Source organism: Chiloscyllium plagiosum, unplaced genomic scaffold (assembly GCF_037043375.1).
Source record: "Chiloscyllium plagiosum isolate Xiang-an unplaced genomic scaffold, Cpla_swu_hap1 HiC_scaffold_39, whole genome shotgun sequence".
Lineage (NCBI taxonomy): Eukaryota > Metazoa > Chordata > Chondrichthyes > Orectolobiformes > Hemiscylliidae > Chiloscyllium > Chiloscyllium plagiosum.
In genome coordinates this window covers 98,891,082-98,915,066 of record NW_028270177.1, presented here as the reverse complement: position 1 = coordinate 98,915,066, position 23,985 = coordinate 98,891,082, and the positions used below count along the sequence as shown (strand labels likewise).

General features: G+C 46.1%; 10 non-coding genes across 10 annotated transcripts; all 10 read left to right on the top strand.

Moving 5' to 3' along the window:
• trnal-aag (transfer RNA leucine (anticodon AAG)) lies at positions 1-82 on the top strand. Its single transcript has one exon. It is a non-coding gene; the product is annotated as a tRNA-Leu (tRNA).
• A 2,873-nt stretch (positions 83-2,955) lies between these two features.
• Positions 2,956-3,037, top strand: trnal-aag (transfer RNA leucine (anticodon AAG)). Its single transcript has one exon. It is a non-coding gene; the product is annotated as a tRNA-Leu (tRNA).
• Positions 3,038-5,906: 2,869 nt separating this feature from the next.
• Positions 5,907-5,988, top strand: trnal-aag (transfer RNA leucine (anticodon AAG)). Its single transcript has one exon. It is a non-coding gene; the product is annotated as a tRNA-Leu (tRNA).
• Positions 5,989-8,857: 2,869 nt separating this feature from the next.
• Positions 8,858-8,939, top strand: trnal-aag (transfer RNA leucine (anticodon AAG)). The gene has a single exon. It is a non-coding gene; the product is annotated as a tRNA-Leu (tRNA).
• A 2,869-nt stretch (positions 8,940-11,808) lies between these two features.
• Positions 11,809-11,890, top strand: trnal-aag (transfer RNA leucine (anticodon AAG)). The gene has a single exon. It is a non-coding gene; the product is annotated as a tRNA-Leu (tRNA).
• Positions 11,891-13,017: 1,127 nt separating this feature from the next.
• Positions 13,018-13,090, top strand: trnae-uuc (transfer RNA glutamic acid (anticodon UUC)). The gene has a single exon. It is a non-coding gene; the product is annotated as a tRNA-Glu (tRNA).
• Positions 13,091-14,759: 1,669 nt separating this feature from the next.
• On the top strand, positions 14,760-14,841 carry trnal-aag (transfer RNA leucine (anticodon AAG)). Its single transcript has one exon. It is a non-coding gene; the product is annotated as a tRNA-Leu (tRNA).
• A 2,869-nt stretch (positions 14,842-17,710) lies between these two features.
• trnal-aag (transfer RNA leucine (anticodon AAG)) lies at positions 17,711-17,792 on the top strand. The gene has a single exon. It is a non-coding gene; the product is annotated as a tRNA-Leu (tRNA).
• A 2,869-nt stretch (positions 17,793-20,661) lies between these two features.
• On the top strand, positions 20,662-20,743 carry trnal-aag (transfer RNA leucine (anticodon AAG)). Its single transcript has one exon. It is a non-coding gene; the product is annotated as a tRNA-Leu (tRNA).
• Positions 20,744-21,870: 1,127 nt separating this feature from the next.
• trnae-uuc (transfer RNA glutamic acid (anticodon UUC)) lies at positions 21,871-21,943 on the top strand. Its single transcript has one exon. It is a non-coding gene; the product is annotated as a tRNA-Glu (tRNA).
• Positions 21,944-23,985: the final 2,042 nt, after the last annotated feature.

Here is a 23,985-nt window from a genome sequence, read left to right as displayed (position 1 = left end):
GGTAGTGTGGCCGAGCGGTCTAAGGCGCTGGATTAAGGCTCCAGTCTCGACAGAGGCGTGGGTTCGAATCCCACCGCTGCCATTTCTGCTGATCGTTTCCAACGACGCAGCTTGTTAAAATGCTGTTTCGACTCCTGCTGCATTTCTGTTTAAAACCGAAGAAAATTGGGTTTGCTTCCCGGGCAATTAACTGTGGTGTGGCAAAGTCCCAACTTTTCCGGTGTCTGTGCTGTCATGATCGTGTTCGCCTCCTGCGTGGAAAATCGCAAACAGCTCTGCTGTCCCAGGCAAGTTGAGCGTTTACTGGAACCGAATGTCGACTGTGATTTCATTGCTGTTGTGAAACAAAGTCCTGCGGTGGCACGACTCGTCGTTATTTTGTTTTATGGCCAATGGGAAAATCGTTCCAATGAATTGCGATGTCACATGTTATTGAATTTCTCCCATTTCCTTTATTTCCGTCCTGCGGACATCGGAAGGGAAAGGTAATCTAATCGCATCTGTGATTGGTGAAATTCACTTTTTTATGGCCCATTCTTATTGTGTTCTTTCTTTCTCTCTTTTCAGCATTGTCTGGGAAGTGGTGGTGCACTCAGGCTCCAGTATGTTTGAAAGAGCAGTTTGGAATTGCCCTGTTGTTAATTGTGAGATTACTTTATGACTCATGCCCCCGGCCTGTCTCACGTTTTGCATTCACGCTCGCTGTGTCTGAAAATGCATTTGGTTTGCCAGTTTTGTTTGTGTTCCGTGTTAAATGCTTTCTGTTTTGCGATTCGCTCAATACATTACGAATTAACAGGGTTTCTGAGGTAACTTCCAGCTGCAGAAATCCTCAACTGAGAATCTGGGAAGATTTCCCGGAGTATGGTCAGTCGGAGCAAAAGTAAGGAAGTCGTTCGTTTCTGCAGTGTCTTACAACGCTACCTTTCCCGTGAGCAGTCGAACAGACTAAATGATTGTGCCACAGACTGCGACGGCAAGCTCCGCTAAAAAGTAATCCTTTACAGCCGGTGTAAGCAACACAATGTTATTGGCGCACACTGCGTGGAAACAGATACTTCGGTGTATCTCGTCCATGCTCACCGCATAGCCAAAATTAAAGAAGTCCCATTAAACAACGAGCGATTAGAAACAGAAAGGTGAAAGGTAAAATGGCTTCAACTTTCAGTGCTGGGTGACACTGAGCTTTAGCGGTGGCGACTGCGCCTTGTTTCTGTGGTGTAGTGGTCATCACGTTCGACTTACGCGCGAAAGGTCCCCAGTTCCAAACTGGGCAGAAACTGCTTTGTTCTTCAACTGCAGCATTTTACATGGACAGGAGCGGAGTTTTCTTGCTTGCTTTCCCATCTGCAAACCTGCCTTCGAATTTGCTTGAACAAATCTGCTCTCGTAGTGAAATGTAATGCAACTCCATTTAATTACTGTGCAAAGTATTGTAAAGTTTTTCTCCAACATGGTTCTGATCATATGCCATTCTGTTTGAGAGTGTAATTATCGCGTTCTGATCCTTCCACGAAAAGCAGTACCGCATTTGCATTGCTTGCGCAGGCGGCCCGTTTCCAAGACAGGGAAGAAGCTGATGCGCTGGTGTCACAGCGCACCGCGGATTCCTGAACTAGTCTGTCTGTCTGTCAAATGTACCCCCAAAGTCGTCTATGAAGGACATCATTTGGAAGCGGTCTGTCGGTATTCAACGTGCGTGAGTTGTTACCAGAGGTCCTGAATCATGTTTTGGAGCAGTTCGCACGTTAGTGGCTCATTCAATTAGCAACAGCAATGAAAGAAATTACACTCTCAGAGAACCTCTGGACCTGTGCTTTGATAGCGCCCCGAGATCTAACCACGTTGGAACTGAAACGGAGGAATCGACAGAGAGGCTGCAGAATGACATCGCATCCATTTGGTTTTCTTTAAATCACTGACGAGCAGGAAAATGTAAACTGGGAGGGCGAGTGGGGAAGTGAGGCAGTTGCAGCTCTGGTGAAATTCCTTCTTTGTGATTCACTCAGCAACCAGAGACGTGTGAAGGTGACTCAGGCGTGAGAGCTCTTCACATTGAGAACAAAAAAGCACTCAAGGGCAGTTAGCACCTCTTCCGGAGTGGGGGTGGGGTGAGCTAATTACCTTTTGACTTCTGTTACTATGTTCAGAAACTGCCTTTTAGATTGATGTGAACAGAAACTGCATTTCTAATAAGCACCGTGGAGTTTAGCAAAATTTATTGAGTCGCTTCTCTTCGAATCCCACACAGGTTTCCAACTCAGTTGGTATCCATGTGGCTCACGTCCAGGAATGAACATCTCTGCAGCAAATTGCACGGGTAAGGCAAAAAGGCAAGGAAAGTGGCATCTCGAACTGGCTCCGAGGTCAGAGCATCCTCACAATGTGATCTGTCGTTCACGGATTGTAATGCTACCTCCGGTTTTAGGGTGGAGAACATTCTTTGGGACTCTTATTCTGCAAAACAGACAAAGTGACTGTAACTATGCTGCGCGGTATGATGTGGAACACGGCCTGTTCAGCTTTGTGCATTTTCCCTGTAGTCCGGTGTGTTTCATGTTCCGTGTAAACGTGAAAGTTGTCCTGTTTCGATCAAAGGGTGAAATCATTTAGCAAAGCAAGAATCGAAATTGCAGTAATGTCAAGCAGCTCATGGTAATTTGACCAAATCATAACTGATCGTATGTTCTCACGCGCTCACAGATACGTTTGTAGTTACCATTGATAGTTGTCTGGATTGATGAAAAGATAGTTGAAAAGATCAGCTTACCATTGATAGTTGTCTGGATTGATGGGTTATCATTATCTGCTGCGAAATTGATATTGTAGACGGGCACATCCCAGCAGTTGTGCGAGTCGGAGAGGGACCATGGAACCCTTTTCACGTGGCTTTGCATCGGTTGTTATGCAGGAGCACAATTGGAAGTGCAAGAAAATGGGGCAGCGCGGCTGGCTGGTAGTGTGGCCGAGCGGTCTAAGGCGCTGGATTAAGGCTCCAGTCTCGACAGAGGCGTGGGTTCGAATCCCACCGCTGCCATTTCTGCTGATCGTTTCCAACGACGCAGCTTGTTAAAATGCTGTTTCGACTCCTGCTGCATTTCTGTTTAAAACCGAAGAAAATTGGGTTTGCTTCCCGGGCAATTAACTGTGGTGTGGCAAAGTCCCAACTTTTCCGGTGTCTGTGCTGTCATGATCGTGTTCGCCTCCTGCGTGGAAAATCGCAAACAGCTCTGCTGTCCCAGGCAAGTTGAGCGTTTACTGGAACCGAATGTCGACTGTGATTTCATTGCTGTTGTGAAACAAAGTCCTGCGGTGGCACGACTCGTCGTTATTTTGTTTTATGGCCAATGGGAAAATCGTTCCAATGAATTGCGATGTCACATGTTATTGAATTTCTCCCATTTCCTTTATTTCCGTCCTGCGGACATCGGAAGGGAAAGGTAATCTAATCGAGTCTGTGATTGGTGAAATTCACTTTTTTATGGCCCATTCTTATTGTGTTCTTTCTTTCTCTCTTTTCAGCATTGTCTGGGAAGTGGTGGTGCACTCATGCTCCAGTATGTTTGAAAGAGCAGTTTGGAATTGCCCTGTTGTTAATTGTGAGATTACTTTATGACTCATGCCCCCGGCCTGTCTCACATTTTGCATTCACGCTCGCTGTGTCTGAAAATGCATTTGTTTTGCCAGTTTTGTTTGTGTTCCGTGTTAAATGCTTTCTGTTTTGCGATTCGCTCAATACATTACGAATTAACAGGGTTTCTGAGGTAACTTCCAGCTGCAGAAATCCTCAACTGAGAATCTGGGAAGATTTCCCGGAGTATGGTCAGTCGGAGCAAAAGTAAGGAAGTCGTTCGTTTCTGCAGTGTCTTACAACGCTACCTTTCCCGTGAGCAGTCGAACAGACTAAATGATTGTGCCACAGACTGCGACGGCAAGCTCCGCTAAAAAGTAATCCTTTACAGCCGGTGTAAGCAACACAATGTTATTGGCGCACACCGCGTGGAAACAGATACTTCGGTGTATCTCGTCCATGCTCACCGCATAGCCAAAATTAAAGAAGTCCCATTAAACAACGAGCGATTAGAAACAGAAAGGTGAAAGGTAAAATGGCTTCAACTTTCAGTGCTGGGTGACACTGAGCTTTAGCGGCGGTGACTGCGCCTTGTTTCTGTGGTGTAGTGGTCATCACATTCGACTTTCGCGCGAAATGTCCCCAGTTCGAAACTGGGCAGAAACTGCTTTGTTCTTCAACTGCAGCATTTTACATGGACAGGAGCGGAGTTTTCTTGCTTGCTTTCCCATCTGCAAACCTGCCTTCGAATTTGCTTGAACAAATCTGCTCTCGTAGTGAAATGTAATGCAACTCCATTTAATTACTGTGCAAAGTATTGTAAAGTTTTTCTCCAACCTGGTTCTGATCATATGCCATTCTGTTTGAGAGTGTAATTATCGCGTTCTGATCCTTCCACGAAAAGCAGTACCGTATTTGCATTGCTTGCGCAGGCGGCCCGTTTCCAAGACAGGGAAGAAGCTGATGCGCTGGTGTCACAGCGCACCGCGGATTCCTGAACTAGTCTGTCTGTCAAATGTACCCCCAAAGTCGTCTATGAAGGACATCATTTGGAAGCGGTCTGTCGGTATTCAACGTGCGTGAGTTGTTACCAGAGGTCCTGAATCATGTTTTGGAGCAGTTCGCACGTTAGTGGCTCATTCAATTAGCAACAGCAATGAAAGAAATTACACTCTCAGAGAACCTCTGGACCTGTGCTTTGATAGCGCCCCGAGATCTAACCACGTTGGAACTGAAACGGAGGAATCGACAGAGAGGCTGCAGAATGACATCGCATCCATTTGGTTTTCTTTAAATCACTGACGAGCAGGAAAATGTAAACTGGGAGGGCGAGTGGGGAAGTGAGGCAGTTGCAGCTCTGGTGAAATTCCTTCTTTGTGATTCACTCAGCAACCAGAGACGTGTGAAGGTGACTCAGGCGTGAGAGCTCTTCACATCGAGAACAAAAAAGCACTCAAGGGCAGTTAGCACCTCTTCCGGAGTGGGGGTGGGGTGAGCTAATTACCTTTTGACTTCTGTTACTATGTTCAGAAACTGCCTTTTAGATTGATGTGAACAGAAACTGCATTTCTAATAAGCACCGTGGAGTTTAGCAAAATTTATTGAGTCGCTTCTCTTCGAATCCCACACAGGTTTCCAACTCAGTTGGTATCCATGTGGCTCACGTCCAGGAATGAACATCTCTGCAGCAAATTGCACGGGTAAGGCAAAAAGGCAAGGAAAGTGGCATCTCGAACTGGCTCCGAGGTCAGAGCATCCTCACAATGTGATCTGTCGTTCACGGATTGTAATGCTACCTCCGGTTTTAGGGTGGAGAACATTCTTTGGGACTCTTATTCTGCAAAACAGACAAAGTGACTGTAACTATGCTGCGCGGTATGATGTGGAACACGGCCTGTTCAGCTTTGTGCATTTTCCCTGTAGTCCGGTGTGTTTCATGTTCCGTGTAAACGTGAAAGTTGTCCTGTTTCGATCAAAGGGTGAAATCATTTAGCAAAGCAAGAATCGAAATTGCAGTAATGTCAAGCAGCTCATGGTAATTTGACCAAATCATAACTGATCGTATGTTCTCACGCGCTCACAGATACGTTTGTAGTTACCATTGATAGTTGTCTGGATTGATGAAAAGATAGTTGAAAAGATCAGCTTACCATTGATAGTTGTCTGGATTGATGGGTTATCATTATCTGCTGCGAAATTGATATTGTAGACGGGCACATCCCAGCAGTTGTGCGAGTCGGAGAGGGACCATGGAACCCTTTTCACGTGGCTTTGCATCGGTTGTTATGCAGGAGCACAATTGGAAGTGCAAGAAAATGGGGCAGCGCGGCTGGCTGGTAGTGTGGCCGAGCGGTCTAAGGCGCTGGATTAAGGCTCCAGTCTCGACAGAGGCGTGGGTTCGAATCCCACCGCTGCCATTTCTGCTGATCGTTTCCAACGACGCAGCTTGTTAAAATGCTGTTTCGACTCCTGCTGCATTTCTGTTTAAAACCGAAGAAAATTGGGTTTGCTTCCCGGGCAATTAACTGTGGTGTGGCAAAGTCCCAACTTTTCCGGTGTCTGTGCTGTCATGATCGTGTTCGCCTCCTGCGTGGAAAATCGCAAACAGCTCTGCTGTCCCAGGCAAGTTGAGCGTTTACTGGAACCGAATGTCGACTGTGATTTCATTGCTGTTGTGAAACAAAGTCCTGCGGTGGCACGACTCGTCGTTATTTTGTTTTATGGCCAATGGGAAAATCGTTCCAATGAATTGCGATGTCACATGTTATTGAATTTCTCCCATTTCCTTTATTTCCGTCCTGCGGACATCGGAAGGGAAAGGTAATCTAATCGAGTCTGTGATTGGTGAAATTCACTTTTTTATGGCCCATTCTTATTGTGTTCTTTCTTTCTCTCTTTTCAGCATTGTCTGGGAAGTGGTGGTGCACTCAGGCTCCAGTATGTTTGAAAGAGCAGTTTGGAATTGCCCTGTTGTTAGTTGTGAGATTACTTTATGACTCATGCCCCCGGCCTGTCTCACATTTTGCATTCACGCTCGCTGTGTCTGAAAATGCATTTGGTTTGCCAGTTTTGTTTGTTTTCCGTGTTAAATGCTTTCTGTTTTGCGATTCGCTCAATACATTACGAATTAACAGGGTTTCTGAGGTAACTTCCAGCTGCAGAAATCCTCAACTGAGAATCTGGGAAGATTTCCCGGAGTATGGTCAGTCGGAGCAAAAGTAAGGAAGTCGTTCGTTTCTGCAGTGTCTTACAACGCTACCTTTCCCGTGAGCAGTCGAACAGACTAAATGATTGTGCCACAGACTGCGACGGCAAGCTCCGCTAAAAAGTAATCCTTTACAGCCGGTGTAAGCAACACAATGTTATTGGCGCACACCGCGTGGAAACAGATACTTCGGTGTATCTCGTCCATGCTCACCACATAGCCAAAATTAAAGAAGTCCCATTAAACAACGAGCGATTAGAAACAGAAAGGTGAAAGGTAAAATGGCTTCAACTTTCAGTGCTGGGTGACACTGAGCTTTAGCGGCGGTGACTGCGCCTTGTTTCTGTGGTGTAGTGGTCATCACATTCGACTTTCGCGCGAAATGTCCCCAGTTCGAAACTGGGCAGAAACTGCTTTGTTCTTCAACTGCAGCATTTTACATGGACAGGAGCGGAGTTTTCTTGCTTGCTTTCCCATCTGCAAACCTGCCTTCGAATTTGCTTGAACAAATCTGCTCTCGTAGTGAAATGTAATGCAACTCCATTTAATTACTGTGCAAAGTATTGTAAAGTTTTTCTCCAACCTGGTTCTGATCATATGCCATTCTGTTTGAGAGTGTAATTGTCGCGTTCTGATCCTTCCACGAAAAGCAGTACCGTATTTGCATTGCTTGCGCAGGCGGCCCGTTTCCAAGACAGGGAAGAAGCTGATGCGCTGGTGTCACAGCGCACCGCGGATTCCTGAACTAGTCTGTCTGTCAAATGTACCCCCAAAGTCGTCTATGAAGGACATCATTTGGAAGCGGTCTGTCGGTATTCAACGTGCGTGAGTTGTTACCAGAGGTCCTGAATCATGTTTTGGAGCAGTTCGCACGTTAGTGGCTCATTCAATTAGCAACAGCAATGAAAGAAATTACACTCTCAGAGAACCTCTGGACCTGTGCTTTGATAGCGCCCCGAGATCTAACCACGTTGGAACTGAAACGGAGGAATCGACAGAGAGGCTGCAGAATGACATCGCATCCATTTGGTTTTCTTTAAATCACTGACGAGCAGGAAAATGTAAACTGGGAGGGCGAGTGGGGAAGTGAGGCAGTTGCAGCTCTGGTGAAATTCCTTCTTTGTGATTCACTCAGCAACCAGAGACGTGTGAAGGTGACTCAGGCGTGAGAGCTCTTCACATCGAGAACAAAAAAGCACTCAAGGGCAGTTAGCACCTCTTCCGGAGTGGGGGTGGGGTGAGCTAATTACCTTTTGACTTCTGTTACTATGTTCAGAAACTGCCTTTTAGATTGATGTGAACAGAAACTGCATTTCTAATAAGCACCGTGGAGTTTAGCAAAATTTATTGAGTCGCTTCTCTTCGAATCCCACACAGGTTTCCAACTCAGTTGGTATCCATGTGGCTCACGTCCAGGAATGAACATCTCTGCAGCAAATTGCACGGGTAAGGCAAAAAGGCAAGGAAAGTGGCATCTCGAACTGGCTCCGAGGTCAGAGCATCCTCACAATGTGATCTGTCGTTCACGGATTGTAATGCTACCTCCGGTTTTAGGGTGGAGAACATTCTTTGGGACTCTTATTCTGCAAAACAGACAAAGTGACTGTAACTATGCTGCGCGGTATGATGTGGAACACGGCCTGTTCAGCTTTGTGCATTTTCCCTGTAGTCCGGTGTGTTTCATGTTCCGTGTAAACGTGAAAGTTGTCCTGTTTCGATCAAAGGGTGAAATCATTTAGCAAAGCAAGAATCGAAATTGCAGTAATGTCAAGCAGCTCATGGTAATTTGACCAAATCATAACTGATCGTATGTTCTCACGCGCTCACAGATACGTTTGTAGTTACCATTGATAGTTGTCTGGATTGATGAAAAGATAGTTGAAAAGATCAGCTTACCATTGATAGTTGTCTGGATTGATGGGTTATCATTATCTGCTGCGAAATTGATATTGTAGACGGGCACATCCCAGCAGTTGTGCGAGTCGGAGAGGGACCATGGAACCCTTTTCACGTGGCTTTGCATCGGTTGTTATGCAGGAGCACAATTGGAAGTGCAAGAAAATGGGGCAGCGCGGCTGGCTGGTAGTGTGGCCGAGCGGTCTAAGGCGCTGGATTAAGGCTCCAGTCTCGACAGAGGCGTGGGTTCGAATCCCACCGCTGCCATTTCTGCTGATCGTTTCCAACGACGCAGCTTGTTAAAATGCTGTTTCGACTCCTGCTGCATTTCTGTTTAAAACCGAAGAAAATTGGGTTTGCTTCCCGGGCAATTAACTGTGGTGTGGCAAAGTCCCAACTTTTCCGGTGTCTGTGCTGTCATGATCGTGTTCGCCTCCTGCGTGGAAAATCGCAAACAGCTCTGCTGTCCCAGGCAAGTTGAGCGTTTACTGGAACCGAATGTCGACTGTGATTTCATTGCTGTTGTGAAACAAAGTCCTGCGGTGGCACGACTCGTCGTTATTTTGTTTTATGGCCAATGGGAAAATCGTTCCAATGAATTGCGATGTCACATGTTATTGAATTTCTCCCATTTCCTTTATTTCCGTCCTGCGGACATCGGAAGGGAAAGGTAATCTAATCGAGTCTGTGATTGGTGAAATTCACTTTTTTATGGCCCATTCTTATTGTGTTCTTTCTTTCTCTCTTTTCAGCATTGTCTGGGAAGTGGTGGTGCACTCAGGCTCCAGTATGTTTGAAAGAGCAGTTTGGAATTGCCCTGTTGTTAGTTGTGAGATTACTTTATGACTCATGCCCCCGGCCTGTCTCACATTTTGCATTCACGCTCGCTGTGTCTGAAAATGCATTTGGTTTGCCAGTTTTGTTTGTGTTCCGTGTTAAATGCTTTCTGTTTTGCGATTCGCTCAATACATTACGAATTAACAGGGTTTCTGAGGTAACTTCCAGCTGCAGAAATCCTCAACTGAGAATCTGGGAAGATTTCCCGGAGTATGGTCAGTCGGAGCAAAAGTAAGGAAGTCGTTCGTTTCTGCAGTGTCTTACAACGCTACCTTTCCCGTGAGCAGTCGAACAGACTAAATGATTGTGCCACAGACTGCGACGGCAAGCTCCGCTAAAAAGTAATCCTTTACAGCCGGTGTAAGCAACACAATGTTATTGGCGCACACCGCGTGGAAACAGATACTTCGGTGTATCTCGTCCATGCTCACCACATAGCCAAAATTAAAGAAGTCCCATTAAACAACGAGCGATTAGAAACAGAAAGGTGAAAGGTAAAATGGCTTCAACTTTCAGTGCTGGGTGACACTGAGCTTTAGCGGCGGTGACTGCGCCTTGTTTCTGTGGTGTAGTGGTCATCACGTTCGACTTTCGCGCGAACGGTCCCCAGTTCGAAACTGAGCAGATACTGCTTTGTTCTTCAACTGCAGCATTTTACATGGACAGGAGCGGAGTTTTCTTGCTTGCTTTCCCATCTGCAAACCTGCCTTCGAATTTGCTTGAACAAATCTGCTCTCGTAGTGAAATGTAATGCAACTCCATTTAATTACTGTGCAAAGTATTGTAAAGTTTTTCTCCAACCTGGTTCTGATCATATGCCATTCTGTTTGAGAGTGTAATTATCGCGTTCTGATCCTTCCACGAAAAGCAGTACCGCATTTGCATTGCTTGCGCAGGCGGCCCGTTTCCAAGACAGGGAAGAAGCTGATGCGCTGGTGTCACAGCGCACCGCGGATTCCTGAACTAGTCTGTCTGTCAAATGTACCCCCAAAGTCGTCTATGAAGGACATCATTTGGAAGCGGTCTGTCGGTATTCAACGTGCGTGAGTTGTTACCAGAGGTCCTGAATCATGTTTTGGAGCAGTTCGCACGTTAGTGGCTCATTCAATTAGCAACAGCAATGAAAGAAATTACACTCTCAGAGAACCTCTGGACCTGTGCTTTGATAGCGCCCCGAGATCTAACCACGTTGGAACTGAAACGGAGGAATCGACAGAGAGGCTGCAGAATGACATCGCATCCATTTGGTTTTCTTTAAATCACTGACGAGCAGGAAAATGTAAACTGGGAGGGCGAGTGGGGAAGTGAGGCAGTTGCAGCTCTGGTGAAATTCCTTCTTTGTGATTCACTCAGCAACCAGAGACGTGTGAAGGTGACTCAGGCGTGAGAGCTCTTCACATCGAGAACAAAAAAGCACTCAAGGGCAGTTAGCACCTCTTCCGGAGTGGGGGTGGGGTGAGCTAATTACCTTTTGACTTCTGTTACTATGTTCAGAAACTGCCTTTTAGATTGATGTGAACAGAAACTGCATTTCTAATAAGCACCGTGGAGTTTAGCAAAATTTATTGAGTCGCTTCTCTTCGAATCCCACACAGGTTTCCAACTCAGTTGGTATCCATGTGGCTCACGTCCAGGAATGAACATCTCTGCAGCAAATTGCACGGGTAAGGCAAAAAGGCAAGGAAAGTGGCATCTCGAACTGGCTCCGAGGTCAGAGCATCCTCACAATGTGATCTGTCGTTCACGGATTGTAATGCTACCTCCGGTTTTAGGGTGGAGAACATTCTTTGGGACTCTTATTCTGCAAAACAGACAAAGTGACTGTAACTATGCTGCGCGGTATGATGTGGAACACGGCCTGTTCAGCTTTGTGCATTTTCCCTGTAGTCCGGTGTGTTTCATGTTCCGTGTAAACGTGAAAGTTGTCCTGTTTCGATCAAAGGGTGAAATCATTTAGCAAAGCAAGAATCGAAATTGCAGTAATGTCAAGCAGCTCATGGTAATTTGACCAAATCATAACTGATCGTATGTTCTCACGCGCTCACAGATACGTTTGTAGTTACCATTGATAGTTGTCTGGATTGATGAAAAGATAGTTGAAAAGATCAGCTTACCATTGATAGTTGTCTGGATTGATGGGTTATCATTATCTGCTGCGAAATTGATATTGTAGACGGGCACATCCCAGCAGTTGTGCGAGTCGGAGAGGGACCATGGAACCCTTTTCACGTGGCTTTGCATCGGTTGTTATGCAGGAGCACAATTGGAAGTGCAAGAAAATGGGGCAGCGCGGCTGGCTGGTAGTGTGGCCGAGCGGTCTAAGGCGCTGGATTAAGGCTCCAGTCTCGACAGAGGCGTGGGTTCGAATCCCACCGCTGCCATTTCTGCTGATCGTTTCCAACGACGCAGCTTGTTAAAATGCTGTTTCGACTCCTGCTGCATTTCTGTTTAAAACCGAAGAAAATTGGGTTTGCTTCCCGGGCAATTAACTGTGGTGTGGCAAAGTCCCAACTTTTCCGGTGTCTGTGCTGTCATGATCGTGTTCGCCTCCTGCGTGGAAAATCGCAAACAGCTCTGCTGTCCCAGGCAAGTTGAGCGTTTACTGGAACCGAATGTCGACTGTGATTTCATTGCTGTTGTGAAACAAAGTCCTGCGGTGGCACGACTCGTCGTTATTTTGTTTTATGGCCAATGGGAAAATCGTTCCAATGAATTGCGATGTCACATGTTATTGAATTTCTCCCATTTCCTTTATTTCCGTCCTGCGGACATCGGAAGGGAAAGGTAATCTAATCGAGTCTGTGATTGGTGAAATTCACTTTTTTATGGCCCATTCTTATTGTGTTCTTTCTTTCTCTCTTTTCAGCATTGTCTGGGAAGTGGTGGTGCACTCAGGCTCCAGTATGTTTGAAAGAGCAGTTTGGAATTGCCCTGTTGTTAGTTGTGAGATTACTTTATGACTCATGCCCCCGGCCTGTCTCACATTTTGCATTCACGCTCGCTGTGTCTGAAAATGCATTTGGTTTGCCAGTTTTGTTTGTGTTCCGTGTTAAATGCTTTCTGTTTTGCGATTCGCTCAATACATTACGAATTAACAGGTTTTCTGAGGTAACTTCCAGCTGCAGAAATCCTCAACTGAGAATCTGGGAAGATTTCCCGGAGTATGGTCAGTCGGAGCAAAAGTAAGGAAGTCGTTCGTTTCTGCAGTGTCTTACAACGCTACCTTTCCCGTGAGCAGTCGAACAGACTAAATGATTGTGCCACAGACTGCGACGGCAAGCTCCGCTAAAAAGTAATCCTTTACAGCCGGTGTAAGCAACACAATGTTATTGGCGCACACCGCGTGGAAACAGATACTTCGGTGTATCTCGTCCATGCTCACCACATAGCCAAAATTAAAGAAGTCCCATTAAACAACGAGCGATTAGAAACAGAAAGGTGAAAGGTAAAATGGCTTCAACTTTCAGTGCTGGGTGACACTGAGCGTTAGCGGTGGTGCCTGCGCCTTGTTTCTGTGGTGTAGTGGTCATCACGTTCGACTTTCGCGCGAAAGGTCCCCAGTTCGAAACTGGGCAGAAACTGCTTTGTTCTTCAACTGCAGCATTTTACATGGACAGGAGCGGAGTTTTCTTGCTTGCTTTCCCATCTGCAAACCTGCCTTCGAATTTGCTTGAACAAATCTGCTCTCGTAGTGAAATGTAATGCAACTCCATTTAATTACTGTGCAAAGTATTGTAAAGTTTTTCTCCAACCTGGTTCTGATCATATGCCATTCTGTTTGAGAGTGTAATTATCGCGTTCTGATCCTTCCACGAAAAGCAGTACCGCATTTGCATTGCTTGCGCAGGCGGCCCGTTTCCAAGACAGGGAAGAAGCTGATGCGCTGGTGTCACAGCGCACCGCGGATTCCTGAACTAGTCTGTCTGTCAAATGTACCCCCAAAGTCGTCTATGAAGGACATCATTTGGAAGCGGTCTGTCGGTATTCAACGTGCGTGAGTTGTTACCAGAGGTCCTGAATCATGTTTTGGAGCAGTTCGCACGTTAGTGGCTCATTCAATTAGCAACAGCAATGAAAGAAATTACACTCTCAGAGAACCTCTGGACCTGTGCTTTGATAGCGCCCCGAGATCTAACCACGTTGGAACTGAAACGGAGGAATCGACAGAGAGGCTGCAGAATGACATCGCATCCATTTGGTTTTCTTTAAATCACTGACGAGCAGGAAAATGTAAACTGGGAGGGCGAGTGGGGAAGTGAGGCAGTTGCAGCTCTGGTGAAATTCCTTCTTTGTGATTCACTCAGCAACCAGAGACGTGTGAAGGTGACTCAGGCGTGAGAGCTCTTCACATCGAGAACAAAAAAGCACTCAAGGGCAGTTAGCACCTCTTCCGGAGTGGGGGTGGGGTGAGCTAATTACCTTTTGACTTCTGTTACTATGTTCAGAAACTGCCTTTTAGATTGATGTGAACAGAAACTGCATTTCTAATAAGCACCGTGGAGTTTAGCAAAATTTATTGAGTCGCTTCTCTTCGAATCCCACACAGGTTTCCAACTCAGTTGGTATCCATGTGGCTCACGTCCAGGAATGAACATCTCTGCAGCAAATTGCACGGGTAAGGCAAAAAGGCAAGGAAAGTGGCATCTCGAACTGGCTCCGAGGTCAGAGCATCCTCACAATGTGATCTGTCGTTCACGGATTGTAATGCTACCTCCGGTTTTAGGGTGGAGAACATTCTTTGGGACTCTTATTCTGCAAAACAGACAAAGTGACTGTAACTATGCTGCGCGGTATGATGTGGAACACGGCCTGTTCAGCTTTGTGCATTTTCCCTGTAGTCCGGTGTGTTTCATGTTCCGTGTAAACGTGAAAGTTGTCCTGTTTCGATCAAAGGGTGAAATCATTTAGCAAAGCAAGAATCGAAATTGCAGTAATGTCAAGCAGCTCATGGTAATTTGACCAAATCATAACTGATCGTATGTTCTCACGCGCTCACAGATACGTTTGTAGTTACCATTGATAGTTGTCTGGATTGATGAAAAGATAGTTGAAAAGATCAGCTTACCATTGATAGTTGTCTGGATTGATGGGTTATCATTATCTGCTGCGAAATTGATATTGTAGACGGGCACATCCCAGCAGTTGTGCGAGTCGGAGAGGGACCATGGAACCCTTTTCACGTGGCTTTGCATCGGTTGTTATGCAGGAGCACAATTGGAAGTGCAAGAAAATGGGGCAGCGCGGCTGGCTGGTAGTGTGGCCGAGCGGTCTAAGGCGCTGGATTAAGGCTCCAGTCTCGACAGAGGCGTGGGTTCGAATCCCACCGCTGCCATTTCTGCTGATCGTTTCCAACGACGCAGCTTGTTAAAATGCTGTTTCGACTCCTGCTGCATTTCTGTTTAAAACCGAAGAAAATTGGGTTTGCTTCCCGGGCAATTAACTGTGGTGTGGCAAAGTCCCAACTTTTCCGGTGTCTGTGCTGTCATGATCGTGTTCGCCTCCTGCGTGGAAAATCGCAAACAGCTCTGCTGTCCCAGGCAAGTTGAGCGTTTACTGGAACCGAATGTCGACTGTGATTTCATTGCTGTTGTGAAACAAAGTCCTGCGGTGGCACGACTCGTCGTTATTTTGTTTTATGGCCAATGGGAAAATCGTTCCAATGAATTGCGATGTCACATGTTATTGAATTTCTCCCATTTCCTTTATTTCCGTCCTGCGGACATCGGAAGGGAAAGGTAATCTAATCGAGTCTGTGATTGGTGAAATTCACTTTTTTATGGCCCATTCTTATTGTGTTCTTTCTTTCTCTCTTTTCAGCATTGTCTGGGAAGTGGTGGTGCACTCATGCTCCAGTATGTTTGAAAGAGCAGTTTGGAATTGCCCTGTTGTTAATTGTGAGATTACTTTATGACTCATGCCCCCGGCCTGTCTCACATTTTGCATTCACGCTCGCTGTGTCTGAAAATGCATTTGTTTTGCCAGTTTTGTTTGTGTTCCGTGTTAAATGCTTTCTGTTTTGCGATTCGCTCAATACATTACGAATTAACAGGGTTTCTGAGGTAACTTCCAGCTGCAGAAATCCTCAACTGAGAATCTGGGAAGATTTCCCGGAGTATGGTCAGTCGGAGCAAAAGTAAGGAAGTCGTTCGTTTCTGCAGTGTCTTACAACGCTACCTTTCCCGTGAGCATTCGAACAGACTAAATGATTGTGCCACAGACTGCGACGGCAAGCTCCGCTAAAAAGTAATCCTTTACAGCCGGTGTAAGCAACACAATGTTATTGGCGCACACCGCGTGGAAACAGATACTTCGGTGTATCTCGTCCATGCTCACCGCATAGCCAAAATTAAAGAAGTCCCATTAAACAACGAGCGATTAGAAACAGAAAGGTGAAAGGTAAAATGGCTTCAACTTTCAGTGCTGGGTGACACTGAGCTTTAGCGGTGGCGACTGCGCCTTGTTTCTGTGGAGTAGTGGTCATCACGTTCGACTTACGCGCGAAAGGTCCCCAGTTCGAAACTGAGCAGAAACTGCTTTGTTCTTCAACTGCAGCATTTTACATGGACAGGAGCGGAGTTTTCTTGCTTGCTTTCCCATCTGCAAACCTGCCTTCGAATTTGCTTGAACAAATCTGCTCTCGTAGTGAAATGTAATGCAACTCCATTTAATTACTGTGCAAAGTATTGTAAAGTTTTTCTCCAACCTGGTTCTGATCATATGCCATTCTGTTTGAGAGTGTAATTATCGCGTTCTGATCCTTCCACGAAAAGCAGTACCGCATTTGCATTGCTTGCGCAGGCGGCCCGTTTCCAAGACAGGGAAGAAGCTGATGCGCTGGTGTCACAGCGCACCGCGGATTCCTGAACTAGTCTGTCTGTCAAATGTACCCCCAAAGTCGTCTATGAAGGACATCATTTGGAAGCGGTCTGTCGGTATTCAACGTGCGTGAGTTGTTACCAGAGGTCCTGAATCATGTTTTGGAGCAGTTCGCACGTTAGTGGCTCATTCAATTAGCAACAGCAATGAAAGAAATTACACTCTCAGAGAACCTCTGGACCTGTGCTTTGATAGCGCCCCGAGATCTAACCACGTTGGAACTGAAACGGAGGAATCGACAGAGAGGCTGCAGAATGACATCGCATCCATTTGGTTTTCTTTAAATCACTGACGAGCAGGAAAATGTAAACTGGGAGGGCGAGTGGGGAAGTGAGGCAGTTGCAGCTCTGGTGAAATTCCTTCTTTGTGATTCACTCAGCAACCAGAGACGTGTGAAGGTGACTCAGGCGTGAGAGCTCTTCACATCGAGAACAAAAAAGCACTCAAGGGCAGTTAGCACCTCTTCCGGAGTGGGGGTGGGGTGAGCTAATTACCTTTTGACTTCTGTTACTATGTTCAGAAACTGCCTTTTAGATTGATGTGAACAGAAACTGCATTTCTAATAAGCACCGTGGAGTTTAGCAAAATTTATTGAGTCGCTTCTCTTCGAATCCCACACAGGTTTCCAACTCAGTTGGTATCCATGTGGCTCACGTCCAGGAATGAACATCTCTGCAGCAAATTGCACGGGTAAGGCAAAAAGGCAAGGAAAGTGGCATCTCGAACTGGCTCCGAGGTCAGAGCATCCTCACAATGTGATCTGTCGTTCACGGATTGTAATGCTACCTCCGGTTTTAGGGTGGAGAACATTCTTTGGGACTCTTATTCTGCAAAACAGACAAAGTGACTGTAACTATGCTGCGCGGTATGATGTGGAACACGGCCTGTTCAGCTTTGTGCATTTTCCCTGTAGTCCGGTGTGTTTCATGTTCCGTGTAAACGTGAAAGTTGTCCTGTTTCGATCAAAGGGTGAAATCATTTAGCAAAGCAAGAATCGAAATTGCAGTAATGTCAAGCAGCTCATGGTAATTTGACCAAATCATAACTGATCGTATGTTCTCACGCGCTCACAGATACGTTTGTAGTTACCATTGATAGTTGTCTGGATTGATGAAAAGATAGTTGAAAAGATCAGCTTACCATTGATAGTTGTCTGGATTGATGGGTTATCATTATCTGCTGCGAAATTGATATTGTAGACGGGCACATCCCAGCAGTTGTGCGAGTCGGAGAGGGACCATGGAACCCTTTTCACGTGGCTTTGCATCGGTTGTTATGCAGGAGCACAATTGGAAGTGCAAGAAAATGGGGTAGCGCGGCTGGCTGGTAGTGTGGCCGAGCGGTCTAAGGCGCTGGATTAAGGCTCCAGTCTCGACAGAGGCGTGGGTTCGAATCCCACCGCTGCCATTTCTGCTGATCGTTTCCAACGACGCAGCTTGTTAAAATGCTGTTTCGACTCCTGCTGCATTTCTGTTTAAAACCGAAGAAAATTGGGTTTGCTTCCCGGGCAATTAACTGTGGTGTGGCAAAGTCCCAACTTTTCCGGTGTCTGTGCTGTCATGATCGTGTTCGCCTCCTGCGTGGAAAATCGCAAACAGCTCTGCTGTCCCAGGCAAGTTGAGCGTTTACTGGAACCGAATGTCGACTGTGATTTCATTGCTGTTGTGAAACAAAGTCCTGCGGTGGCACGACTCGTCGTTATTTTGTTTTATGGCCAATGGGAAAATCGTTCCAATGAATTGCGATGTCACATGTTATTGAATTTCTCCCATTTCCTTTATTTCCGTCCTGCGGACATCGGAAGGGAAAGGTAATCTAATCGAGTCTGTGATTGGTGAAATTCACTTTTTTATGGCCCATTCTTATTGTGTTCTTTCTTTCTCTCTTTTCAGCATTGTCTGGGAAGTGGTGGTGCACTCATGCTCCAGTATGTTTGAAAGAGCAGTTTGGAATTGCCCTGTTGTTAATTGTGAGATTACTTTATGACTCATGCCCCCGGCCTGTCTCACATTTTGCATTCACGCTCGCTGTGTCTGAAAATGCATTTGTTTTGCCAGTTTTGTTTGTGTTCCGTGTTAAATGCTTTCTGTTTTGCGATTCGCTCAATACATTACGAATTAACAGGGTTTCTGAGGTAACTTCCAGCTGCAGAAATCCTCAACTGAGAATCTGGGAAGATTTCCCGGAGTATGGTCAGTCGGAGCAAAAGTAAGGAAGTCGTTCGTTTCTGCAGTGTCTTACAACGCTACCTTTCCCGTGAGCATTCGAACAGACTAAATGATTGTGCCACAGACTGCGACGGCAAGCTCCGCTAAAAAGTAATCCTTTACAGCCGGTGTAAGCAACACAATGTTATTGGCGCACACCGCGTGGAAACAGATACTTCGGTGTATCTCGTCCATGCTCACCGCATAGCCAAAATTAAAGAAGTCCCATTAAACAACGAGCGATTAGAAACAGAAAGGTGAAAGGTAAAATGGCTTCAACTTTCAGTGCTGGGTGACACTGAGCTTTAGCGGTGGCGACTGCGCCTTGTTTCTGTGGAGTAGTGGTCATCACGTTCGACTTACGCGCGAAAGGTCCCCAGTTCGAAACTGAGCAGAAACTGCTTTGTTCTTCAACTGCAGCATTTTACATGGACAGGAGCGGAGTTTTCTTGCTTGCTTTCCCATCTGCAAACCTGCCTTCGAATTTGCTTGAACAAATCTGCTCTCGTAGTGAAATGTAATGCAACTCCATTTAATTACTGTGCAAAGTATTGTAAAGTTTTTCTCCAACCTGGTTCTGATCATATGCCATTCTGTTTGAGAGTGTAATTATCGCGTTCTGATCCTTCCACGAAAAGCAGTACCGCATTTGCATTGCTTGCGCAGGCGGCCCGTTTCCAAGACAGGGAAGAAGCTGATGCGCTGGTGTCACAGCGCACCGCGGATTCCTGAACTAGTCTGTCTGTCAAATGTACCCCCAAAGTCGTCTATGAAGGACATCATTTGGAAGCGGTCTGTCGGTATTCAACGTGCGTGAGTTGTTACCAGAGGTCCTGAATCATGTTTTGGAGCAGTTCGCACGTTAGTGGCTCATTCAATTAGCAACAGCAATGAAAGAAATTACACTCTCAGAGAACCTCTGGACCTGTGCTTTGATAGCGCCCCGAGATCTAACCACGTTGGAACTGAAACGGAGGAATCGACAGAGAGGCTGCAGAATGACATCGCATCCATTTGGTTTTCTTTAAATCACTGACGAGCAGGAAAATGTAAACTGGGAGGGCGAGTGGGGAAGTGAGGCAGTTGCAGCTCTGGTGAAATTCCTTCTTTGTGATTCACTCAGCAACCAGAGACGTGTGAAGGTGACTCAGGCGTGAGAGCTCTTCACATCGAGAACAAAAAAGCACTCAAGGGCAGTTAGCACCTCTTCCGGAGTGGGGGTGGGATGAGCTAATTACCTTTTGACTTCTGTTACTATGTTCAGAAACTGCCTTTTAGATTGATGTGAACAGAAACTGCATTTCTAATAAGTACCGTGGAGTTTAGCAAAATTTATTGAGTCGCTTCTCTTCGAATCCCACACAGGTTTCCAACTCAGTTGGTATCCATGTGGCTCACGTCCAGGAATGAACATCTCTGCAGCAAATTGCACGGGTAAGGCAAAAAGGCAAGGAAAGTGGCATCTCGAACTGGCTCCGAGGTCAGAGCATCCTCACAATGTGATCTGTCGTTCACGGATTGTAATGCTACCTCCGGTTTTAGGGTGGAGAACATTCTTTGGGACTCTTATTCTGCAAAACAGACAAAGTGACTGTAACTATGCTGCGCGGTATGATGTGGAACACGGCCTGTTCAGCTTTGTGCATTTTCCCTGTAGTCCGGTGTGTTTCATGTTCCGTGTAAACGTGAAAGTTGTCCTGTTTCGATCAAAGGGTGAAATCATTTAGCAAAGCAAGAATCGAAATTGCAGTAATGTCAAGCAGCTCATGGTAATTTGACCAAATCATAACTGATCGTATGTTCTCACGCGCTCACAGATACGTTTGTAGTTACCATTGATAGTTGTCTGGATTGATGAAAAGATAGTTGAAAAGATCAGCTTACCATTGATAGTTGTCTGGATTGATGGGTTATCATTATCTGCTGCGAAATTGATATTGTAGACGGGCACATCCCAGCAGTTGTGCGAGTCGGAGAGGGACCATGGAACCCTTTTCACGTGGCTTTGCATCGGTTGTTATGCAGGAGCACAATTGGAAGTGCAAGAAAATGGGGCAGCGCGGCTGGCTGGTAGTGTGGCCGAGCGGTCTAAGGCGCTGGATTAAGGCTCCAGTCTCGACAGAGGCGTGGGTTCGAATCCCACCGCTGCCATTTCTGCTGATCGTTTCCAACGACGCAGCTTGTTAAAATGCTGTTTCGACTCCTGCTGCATTTCTGTTTAAAACCGAAGAAAATTGGGTTTGCTTCCCGGGCAATTAACTGTGGTGTGGCAAAGTCCCAACTTTTCCGGTGTCTGTGCTGTCATGATCGTGTTCGCCTCCTGCGTGGAAAATCGCAAACAGCTCTGCTGTCCCAGGCAAGTTGAGCGTTTACTGGAACCGAATGTCGACTGTGATTTCATTGCTGTTGTGAAACAAAGTCCTGCGGTGGCACGACTCGTCGTTATTTTGTTTTATGGCCAATGGGAAAATCGTTCCAATGAATTGCGATGTCACATGTTATTGAATTTCTCCCATTTCCTTTATTTCCGTCCTGCGGACATCGGAAAGGAAAGGTAATCTAATCGAGTCTGTGATTGGTGAAATTCACTTTTTTATGGCCCATTCTTATTGTGTTCTTTCTTTCTCTCTTTTCAGCATTGTCTGGGAAGTGGTGGTGCACTCAGGCTCCAGTATGTTTGAAAGAGCAGTTTGGAATTGCCCTGTTGTTAGTTGTGAGATTACTTTATGACTCATGCCCCCGGCCTGTCTCACATTTTGCATTCACGCTCGCTGTGTCTGAAAATGCATTTGGTTTGCCAGTTTTGTTTGTGTTCCGTGTTAAATGCTTTCTGTTTTGCGATTCGCTCAATACATTACGAATTAACAGGGTTTCTGAGGTAACTTCCAGCTGCAGAAATCCTCAACTGAGAATCTGGGAAGATTTCCCGGAGTATGGTCAGTCGGAGCAAAAGTAAGGAAGTCGTTCGTTTCTGCAGTGTCTTACAACGCTACCTTTCCCGTGAGCAGTCGAACAGACTAAATGATTGTGCCACAGACTGCGACGGCAAGCTCCGCTAAAAAGTAATCCTTTACAGCCGGTGTAAGCAACACAATGTTATTGGCGCACACCGCGTGGAAACAGATACTTCGGTGTATCTCGTCCATGCTCACCACATAGCCAAAATTAAAGAAGTCCCATTAAACAACGAGCGATTAGAAACAGAAAGGTGAAAGGTAAAATGGCTTCAACTTTCAGTGCTGGGTGACACTGAGCGTTAGCGGTGGTGACTGCGCCTTGTTTCTGTGGTGTAGTGGTCATCACGTTCGACTTTCGCGCGAAAGGTCCCCAGTTCGAAACTGGGCAGAAACTGCTTTGTTCTTCAACTGCAGCATTTTACATGGACAGGAGCGGAGTTTTCTTGCTTGCTTTCCCATCTGCAAACCTGCCTTCGAATTTGCTTGAACAAATCTGCTCTCGTAGTGAAATGTAATGCAACTCCATTTAATTACTGTGCAAAGTATTGTAAAGTTTTTCTCCAACCTGGTTCTGATCATATGCCATTCTGTTTGAGAGTGTAATTATCGCGTTCTGATCCTTCCACGAAAAGCAGTACCGCATTTGCATTGCTTGCGCAGGCGGCCCGTTTCCAAGACAGGGAAGAAGCTGATGCGCTGGTGTCACAGCGCACCGCGGATTCCTGAACTAGTCTGTCTGTCAAATGTACCCCCAAAGTCGTCTATGAAGGACATCATTTGGAAGCGGTCTGTCGGTATTCAACGTGCGTGAGTTGTTACCAGAGGTCCTGAATCATGTTTTGGAGCAGTTCGCACGTTAGTGGCTCATTCAATTAGCAACAGCAATGAAAGAAATTACACTCTCAGAGAACCTCTGGACCTGTGCTTTGATAGCGCCCCGAGATCTAACCACGTTGGAACTGAAACGGAGGAATCGACAGAGAGGCTGCAGAATGACATCGCATCCATTTGGTTTTCTTTAAATCACTGACGAGCAGGAAAATGTAAACTGGGAGGGCGAGTGGGGAAGTGAGGCAGTTGCAGCTCTGGTGAAATTCCTTCTTTGTGATTCACTCAGCAACCAGAGACGTGTGAAGGTGACTCAGGCGTGAGAGCTCTTCACATCGAGAACAAAAAAGCACTCAAGGGCAGTTAGCACCTCTTCCGGAGTGGGGGTGGGGTGAGCTAATTACCTTTTGACTTCTGTTACTATGTTCAGAAACTGCCTTTTAGATTGATGTGAACAGAAACTGCATTTCTAATAAGCACCGTGGAGTTTAGCAAAATTTATTGAGTCGCTTCTCTTCGAATCCCACACAGGTTTCCAACTCAGTTGGTATCCATGTGGCTCACGTCCAGGAATGAACATCTCTGCAGCAAATTGCACGGGTAAGGCAAAAAGGCAAGGAAAGTGGCATCTCGAACTGGCTCCGAGGTCAGAGCATCCTCACAATGTGATCTGTCGTTCACGGATTGTAATGCTACCTCCGGTTTTAGGGTGGAGAACATTCTTTGGGACTCTTATTCTGCAAAACAGACAAAGTGACTGTAACTATGCTGCGCGGTATGATGTGGAACACGGCCTGTTCAGCTTTGTGCATTTTCCCTGTAGTCCGGTGTGTTTCATGTTCCGTGTAAACGTGAAAGTTGTCCTGTTTCGATCAAAGGGTGAAATCATTTAGCAAAGCAAGAATCGAAATTGCAGTAATGTCAAGCAGCTCATGGTAATTTGACCAAATCATAACTGATCGTATGTTCTCACGCGCTCACAGATACGTTTGTAGTTACCATTGATAGTTGTCTGGATTGATGAAAAGATAGTTGAAAAGATCAGCTTACCATTGATAGTTGTCTGGATTGATGGGTTATCATTATCTGCTGCGAAATTGATATTGTAGACGGGCACATCCCAGCAGTTGTGCGAGTCGGAGAGGGACCATGGAACCCTTTTCACGTGGCTTTGCATCGGTTGTTATGCAGGAGCACAATTGGAAGTGCAAGAAAATGGGGCAGCGCGGCTGGCTGGTAGTGTGGCCTAGCGGTCTAAGGCGCTGGATTAAGGCTCCAGTCTCGACAGAGGCGTGGGTTCGAATCCCACCGCTGCCATTTCTGCTGATCGTTTCCAACGACGCAGCTTGTTAAAATGCTGTTTCGACTCCTGCTGCATTTCTGTTTAAAACCGAAGAAAATTGGGTTTGCTTCCCGGGCAATTAACTGTGGTGTGGCAAAGTCCCAACTTTTCCGGTGTCTGTGCTGTCATGATCGTGTTCGCCTCCTGCGTGGAAAATCGCAAACAGCTCTGCTGTCCCAGGCAAGTTGAGCGTTTACTGGAACCGAATGTCGACTGTGATTTCATTGCTGTTGTGAAACAAAGTCCTGCGGTGGCACGACTCGTCG